Here is a 6,501-nt window from a genome sequence, read left to right as displayed (position 1 = left end):
AGCTTCCAAAAGCGCAATATAGGCGCAGCGTTAGGTGGCACCTATCTCGTTCTTCACAGCATCCGATGTGCAAAGCCGAAGCTTGATCCTGCTGGTGCAATCCGCCAATCATTCATACTTTTTGCTAAATAAAGTCCCATTGAAACACACTCGTTTATGTATTAGCGCTGCTGTCTAGTTGAGCAGGAAAAGTGGCCTAGCTAGAAGTTCCTGTAGCTAGCTCAACGGGCCAAACGGTTTAGGCGGACGGGAGATACAGGTTAGAGAGCCCACAGACGACCTTCGTTGCTGCTTCAACACCTCGTTCAAGTGGTAAACACTAGAGAAATTCTATCGGGGAACGATTAACGGATGAGAGGGACGGCGAACAAGTGGGCCGCAATACAATACATCAAATGCCGGCGGACGAGGGGATCGGGTAGAAGAATCTTGGCGTCTGGCTCATATAATATTCATATTTAGAATGCAGAAGCGATAGACCAGGCGCAAACTTATGCGAGTAGCTCAAATCACCTAAGGGTCTATGGGGGGTAAAAGCTGCTGTACCATTGGCAATCATTTGCGGCGTCACTGGACAGCATCGTCGAACGCAGGAATAGTCGCTCCTAAGCCAACACCGATGGCATTGAACGGTCAGAACAATACAAATGTACGACGATCACAACGAGAGAAAGCGAGTGTAAAGTGTTCCTTCCCGACGTCTGAAAAATCCGAAAAAGGCAACAAACAGTGGTCGTTCATCGGTCTAATTAGTTCCAAAACAAGCAAACCAAAGGAAAACAAGCAAAAAAGCGAAGGAAAATGAAAAACGAAGAACAGATGTTCGCTTCTGTGCAAAAAAGTGCCTAACTGCAGAAACGAGGAACTAGAAAGTCGGACAAGCAAACAAAGGAGAATAAAATATATGGGGTATACAACTCGTGGGGTATTGTACATTGCTAAGCGTAACAGCTTTAGCAGCAGCAACAACAATAACGCCGCCGCAAAGCCTTATTCCGGTTAACGTGCTGGTGGGATGATTTAGATAGCGTCGCAGGCGACGTAAGTGTCATCACTTCTGGGATGCAGAGAGACGGGAGGCAAAGAGAAAGGAAAAAGGAATCAGTCGAGGCGAACAACGCAGCCTGGGGTAATAGTAGACGGCAGACGTTATACGAGTGATTTTATCTATTTTGCGTTCTTTCTTTTCCGCACGCGTTGGTCCTACGGAGGATGAAGACCTAAGCAATCAGCTGCCCAGTAACAGCAATAAGGACAATAGGAAATCCAATGCGCCCTGCTCTTGCTTTTGGTTTACTACGCTTCTATGGTGGCGTTTTGCAGGCCCACAGCAATACTACAGACAAAAAGGGCCCTCAAAGGAAAAACAACAATAGGTTTGTTTGTTGTCTATTGCCAGCTGCTACTACGGCAGTTGTAGCTCTGCTTTTTCTAACTTTATCTGCTATTGCTTAGCTGTGGCTACGGTCTCAGCCGTTTCCAGAGCTTGCTATTTATCCATGATAGCATCGGCCTTACCTAAAAACACACTCTGGCGCCATGTTACTACTCATGTTGTTCTACAGCCAGTCGTGCTTTGGCTCTGACTGTACGTGGTTTGGCTCAGCCCGGCCTAAGGCCACTTCGAAATCACCGCTTTCGGAAACGGTAGTGATGGCAAGCCTATGTTAGTAGCGATGATCCATCCGAAGTCAATATCCAACATATGTCGCACCCTCACAGATCTAGCGGCCGAACTGCAAGAACCAACGGTTGTCAGAAGAACAACTATGAGACTTTAAGGAGTAGTGCCGGCAAAACGGTGAAGTCCAGTGGAGTGATGGCCGAGTGCCTATCCGAATGCCCTGGGCTGCTGCCCTGTGGGTGAAAAGAGATGTTTCGGAGTGGCAGAAAAGAAACTGGTATTCTATACTGCGGCCGGGCGGAGTCCGCTAGCATCGAACTGCTACGCGCAAATTACGAAGGCTTTCATTTGACATCTATTGGCCTAACAGAAGGAGCTCTGGCTCCTTCTAGGGGTCGTTTGACTCGGACGAAACTATCCTGCCACAAAACGGACGCATGGTTCAACGAAGCTGATGGCGGCTGTTCAACCGGGCAATTGAGCAGCGAGGTTGTGCTAGTTGTGCTGGCTTATAGTTGCTCCTGTAACTGCTCCTGCCGTCACCACTACGCCATCTTGTGGTTCCCAACCGTTCTTACTGCTACTTTTCCTGACGTTGCTTCTTAATGTGCCTTCCTGGTCCTACAGGGAACCCAAACTAACGATGTGGCAGGCAAGAGTTACCACGGGAAAAGGGGGCCAACTGAAGCTAAAACCAGTGGGCTCCGATGAGGCCAACGGCCGAAGTCAAAGTTGCAGCACTGAGTGGGGTCTAAGGGTAGCATATAGTAGACCTCTCAATACGAGACGCCGGCCAGTGGTATGATAGGCTTAGAAATTAGTGCCGAGATTCTACTAACCAAGAGATCCACCGTGTTACAGCACTGAGGTAAAACATCAGAATGTTTTGTACATAAGGAGCTCTTAAGACGAAGACAGTCACCCTATTTTTGGTATGACAAATAGCAGCTCTGTACGTGGGTCGCGCGGACTCTAGCATCGAAAAAATACGCTAATTTCCGAACATTTACATCTATCCTTAAAGCCAAATTTATTATGTAAAGGTCAAGTATTGTAAGAACGCGCTGCATTGTTTTATATAACTACCTGACGTTGAATCATCTTCAGTAAAGTCCATTGTCGCTTTAATGCAATAATTATGTGATCCGCCACAATAAATATTGTACTGTATGTTAACTAATTTTTAATGTGGTATTAGTTACAGCCAGCTTTTCTCTTTGTGCTATGTTATACTAACGACAAGCATGCGCAAAGAAAACACAGTTTTCGTTTTGAAGCAGACGAACTTCGTGACCAAGCAACGGTGAGCCCATTTTTTCTTAGCGTTCAGCAACCCAATTACAGAATAGGTTATATTGTGCACATTGCTGTCATGTCCTATTCATTATGGGTGAAATGCCAACAAGCAGTCAACCTCTTGCCTAATCCAGCGATTGAATCAGCGAATCAACTTACGAACCACATCCAAAGGCCTGGCTATTACCATAATGCACTGCCCGTATTATGTCCTGTTTGAATAGTCGCTGTTGGGTTGCACCGTCCAAGTCCCGGTCAGCAACCTAGATATTCTCCTGTAAAGATTATGCTTAATGCTAGTATGAATAGGGAGCGCCAGGACCTGAAACCCTACTGAAACTCTAGGCTTCCTGTCTGATTGTTCTTTTATCTTAGACATTCCGTCGCGCTCGCGCACATAGTCCTATTTACTCGGTCACCTTATCGGAGAACGTCGAGCTCCGTCCATCTTATTCTTTCCCTCTTTCTCTGTCCCTCCCCCCCCTCCTACCATCTCTTTCATGCCCTTTGAGTCTGCTGGAATTAGGCGCGATGATCCCGAGAAGTAGGGAACACTAACGCCTCAATCTTTTCACCTCCTCGTTCCCATTTTGGCAAAGATGGGTTCTCAATTGATGAAGCACCTTCAACAGAATGCACCGCGTGCCAGTCACGTAATCTGGGTGAGTGTAAGCCGTCTGAAGGCGTCCGGTCCTCTATAGGTTGAGTGTGTGTTGCGTAACACGTGGGTGTCGCCATCATTCATGTTGACCGTATAAAACAATCAGACGATAGCGATCGATCGACAGTGAAAACGGATGAAACAGATAGGATGATTTGCTGGTTCTGATAACCAACCAGTCCCACTCAGGCCTGAAAGTTCACGTTTTTCGCAATTCGGTGCTACCTCGTTCTTTGAAAAATGCATTATTCAAAGCTAGAAAGAAAACAGAGTGAGACGTGAATGAAAAACAAAGGTATAAAACGTAACGCACAAAATAACTAATGGTCTAGAACTTTCGTATAGTCTGTACTGTCAGAAGTACGGTGCCTTTCCGGTTGTTCTCCGACACGTACACTGCCACGCATGCCGCCCGTTTTTCTTTCTTGAATATTCTACCTCTTAAAGCTTTTGCCTATTTTATTGGAATTTTTACAACAACGTTAAGATGCCGGAAAGCTTTTAATTTAGCTTATCTCGGGTCTTCTTCATTTTTACTCGCGCTTACATTTTTCCTTCGCCAAAACAATTCCAAGTTCTTTAAGTACGTGCTTGCCATTTTGATTCAATTCAAAGTAGAGAAAAACTCGCAGCAGCGATGGCTAGGGGCAAAATGCCACAGGTTGTATATTTGCGAATGCGGACGCGTATAGCGCAAGCGGGGGGGGCTCGCCATTTTTTACAGTTCTCCGTTCGTAGCTGGCTACAGCCTGCATGCTGCAGACTAAGAAGTTTTCGTTATATCGTAACGGAGTCTGCCGGTTGCGGGGGGCCGCAACGCTACGTGAATTCAAGACTCACTCCTACTAAAAGACACCTGTCGCCACAACGGCCTTACCCCGCTCGCAGTCTTGACCTAAGCCTAGAGTTGCCCGTTATTCTGAAATACGCATGTTTTAGTAGTTGCGTTCGCGCCACGGTCGCCCTAAATAACAAATTTTTGTTAGCGGCGCTTACGCTTAATACCATCGTCTAGAAGAGCTGGGTAAGGACAAAAGAAACTGTGCTTACGGCAGTTTTTCAAATCTTAAGATGGGTTATCGTGAGTGAACCATCATGTTTACTAGAAAAACTCTGAATGGTTTACTAGGAATAGTCTTCATTTAGCTCGATGTGTTCTTGCAGGCTGGTTCGAGTGGCTGACTTCTATGGGAGATCAATTTGTCTTGCATGGTCGTCATTGCTTTACTGACGGATGCTGGGACACGTATGCGGGTGCTAATCGAATTCCGCGAAAGCAGTCTATCAAAACTGGTAGCTTTTTGATTCCTATTTTACTAAGTGTTCCGTTTCTAAGAATAGTTAGTGAAAAATCTCCTAAACATCATCTTAAACGGAAAACAAACAGAAATGAGGCTAACTTCGTTATTATGTACCATGTTGGGTTTTTTTGCGCCGTAAAATAAACAGTGGGCACGCATATAACTTAGTGAATTACTAATTTTTTCCTACAGGGCCACATGTCTTAATCACTTGCGTACTTTACAATGTGTGCAAGATAATGCACATATCGTATGTTGAAACTCTACTCCGACGAGAAATAGAAGGAGGTTCCAGCATACTGATACATTTAGGCGTTGTTCAACCCTGTCTAAGATTACTTTGATTAGCTGTCTCTGTATCGCAGCTTTGGCATAATAGACATATACATGAGTAGTAATACTTACCGCTGGAGTACTTATAGTCTTCCATGTTTAGCTACCCGTACTTCGAGTAACCGCATACCACCGGCTTATTAGATGCGTAGGACTTGGCCTGCTTGGCCGATTTAGATTCAAGTAACCATGAAAGTAGTTCCTTCACCAAAAAAAATTAGCAAACTCAACACAGATAGGAGCGTTTTCACAGCTCATCACGTTTACTCATAGGTTTAAGATATGCATCGTATTGCTTGTAGCATATCCCATAGCAGATATAGATGAGGCTATCAGTATCGACTACGATCAAACTGTAAGGCAACAGAAAAAATTTCCACCGATATCATTAAATTTTATCATCTACACTTTCCGCCCCCAAGGCATCGTTGCATCCTGTATACAGCATATACATAGTATATAAAAATAATCTTATCGAGCTATAACTAAAAATAGTTTTGTTTCCCTGCCAATTCAATATCAACATCGCAGCCAGCTCTGTAATTTGTAGCTCACATAAAACGGTCGCCGTTAATACTCACCCATAATTAAAGAAAACACGAATATGAGTCAAAGGACCGGATCGAAACTAAGTGAACTGCATTACCGTAAATAGGACGCCACATCCCGCAGACTGGCTAGGTGTTGGGATACATACTTTTCGCTATGTGCCAATTGGACAAGCCTATTTTTCATGCACTCTTCCAGCCTATATTGGCAGCTTGCCTTCCGAAGGTCTTCGATCGTACTGGTAACATTGCATTAGCGCAGAAAAAGATTGACGCCGCGAGACCATACCGGCAGCCATTGCTGTCTGTCGACTGCCGCTGCTATTCTTCCCGCTGATCCGCCTAAGGAGATAAATATGATATTATTATATGTATAGATAACGATCGTAAGTGCATGGTGTGCCCCGCTGGCGGAGGCTAGATGGCTGCATGGCGGAACCACTGCACATTCCCTCGCAAAAGCGGGCCTAGAAAAGAAACAAGATTATTCTCTGGGGCACACTGTCTTCTCTTGCATCGAGACAGCAGAACAACATACATATAGCATCGTCATCTACAGTCACTACATCGACTCGTAACATAGTGGCATATATGCGTACACTTGCTCTCTTCACTTTGTGCCTTTTCTCTTCACTAGGACATCAGACGGGTTGCTCTTGATTTTCCGCACCGTGTTCTTTTTTTCTCCCTATGTAGCGCGCGCGTAAAAACTAGTACCAGTAATTGCACGAGTCTCGA

At 45.1% G+C, this 6,501-nt stretch overlaps 1 long non-coding RNA gene across 1 annotated transcript; it reads right to left on the bottom strand.

Moving 5' to 3' along the window:
- Positions 1-3,089: 3,089 nt before the first annotated feature.
- Positions 3,090-6,086, bottom strand: LOC147751927 (uncharacterized). The gene is made up of 3 exons (XR_015315519.1): positions 5,797-6,086; positions 5,288-5,568; positions 3,090-3,195 (listed from the first exon to the last, which is right to left on the bottom strand). It is a non-coding gene; the product is annotated as an uncharacterized LOC147751927 (long non-coding RNA).
- Between the last annotated feature and the right edge of the window lie 415 nt (positions 6,087-6,501).

The sequence above is a fragment of the Varroa jacobsoni genome, unplaced genomic scaffold (assembly GCF_002532875.2).
Source record: "Varroa jacobsoni isolate VJ856 unplaced genomic scaffold, vjacob_1.0 contig01214, whole genome shotgun sequence".
NCBI lineage: Eukaryota > Metazoa > Arthropoda > Arachnida > Mesostigmata > Varroidae > Varroa > Varroa jacobsoni.
The sequence above is the reverse complement of the archived record's forward strand: the minus strand, read 5'-3'. Positions and strand labels throughout refer to the sequence as shown.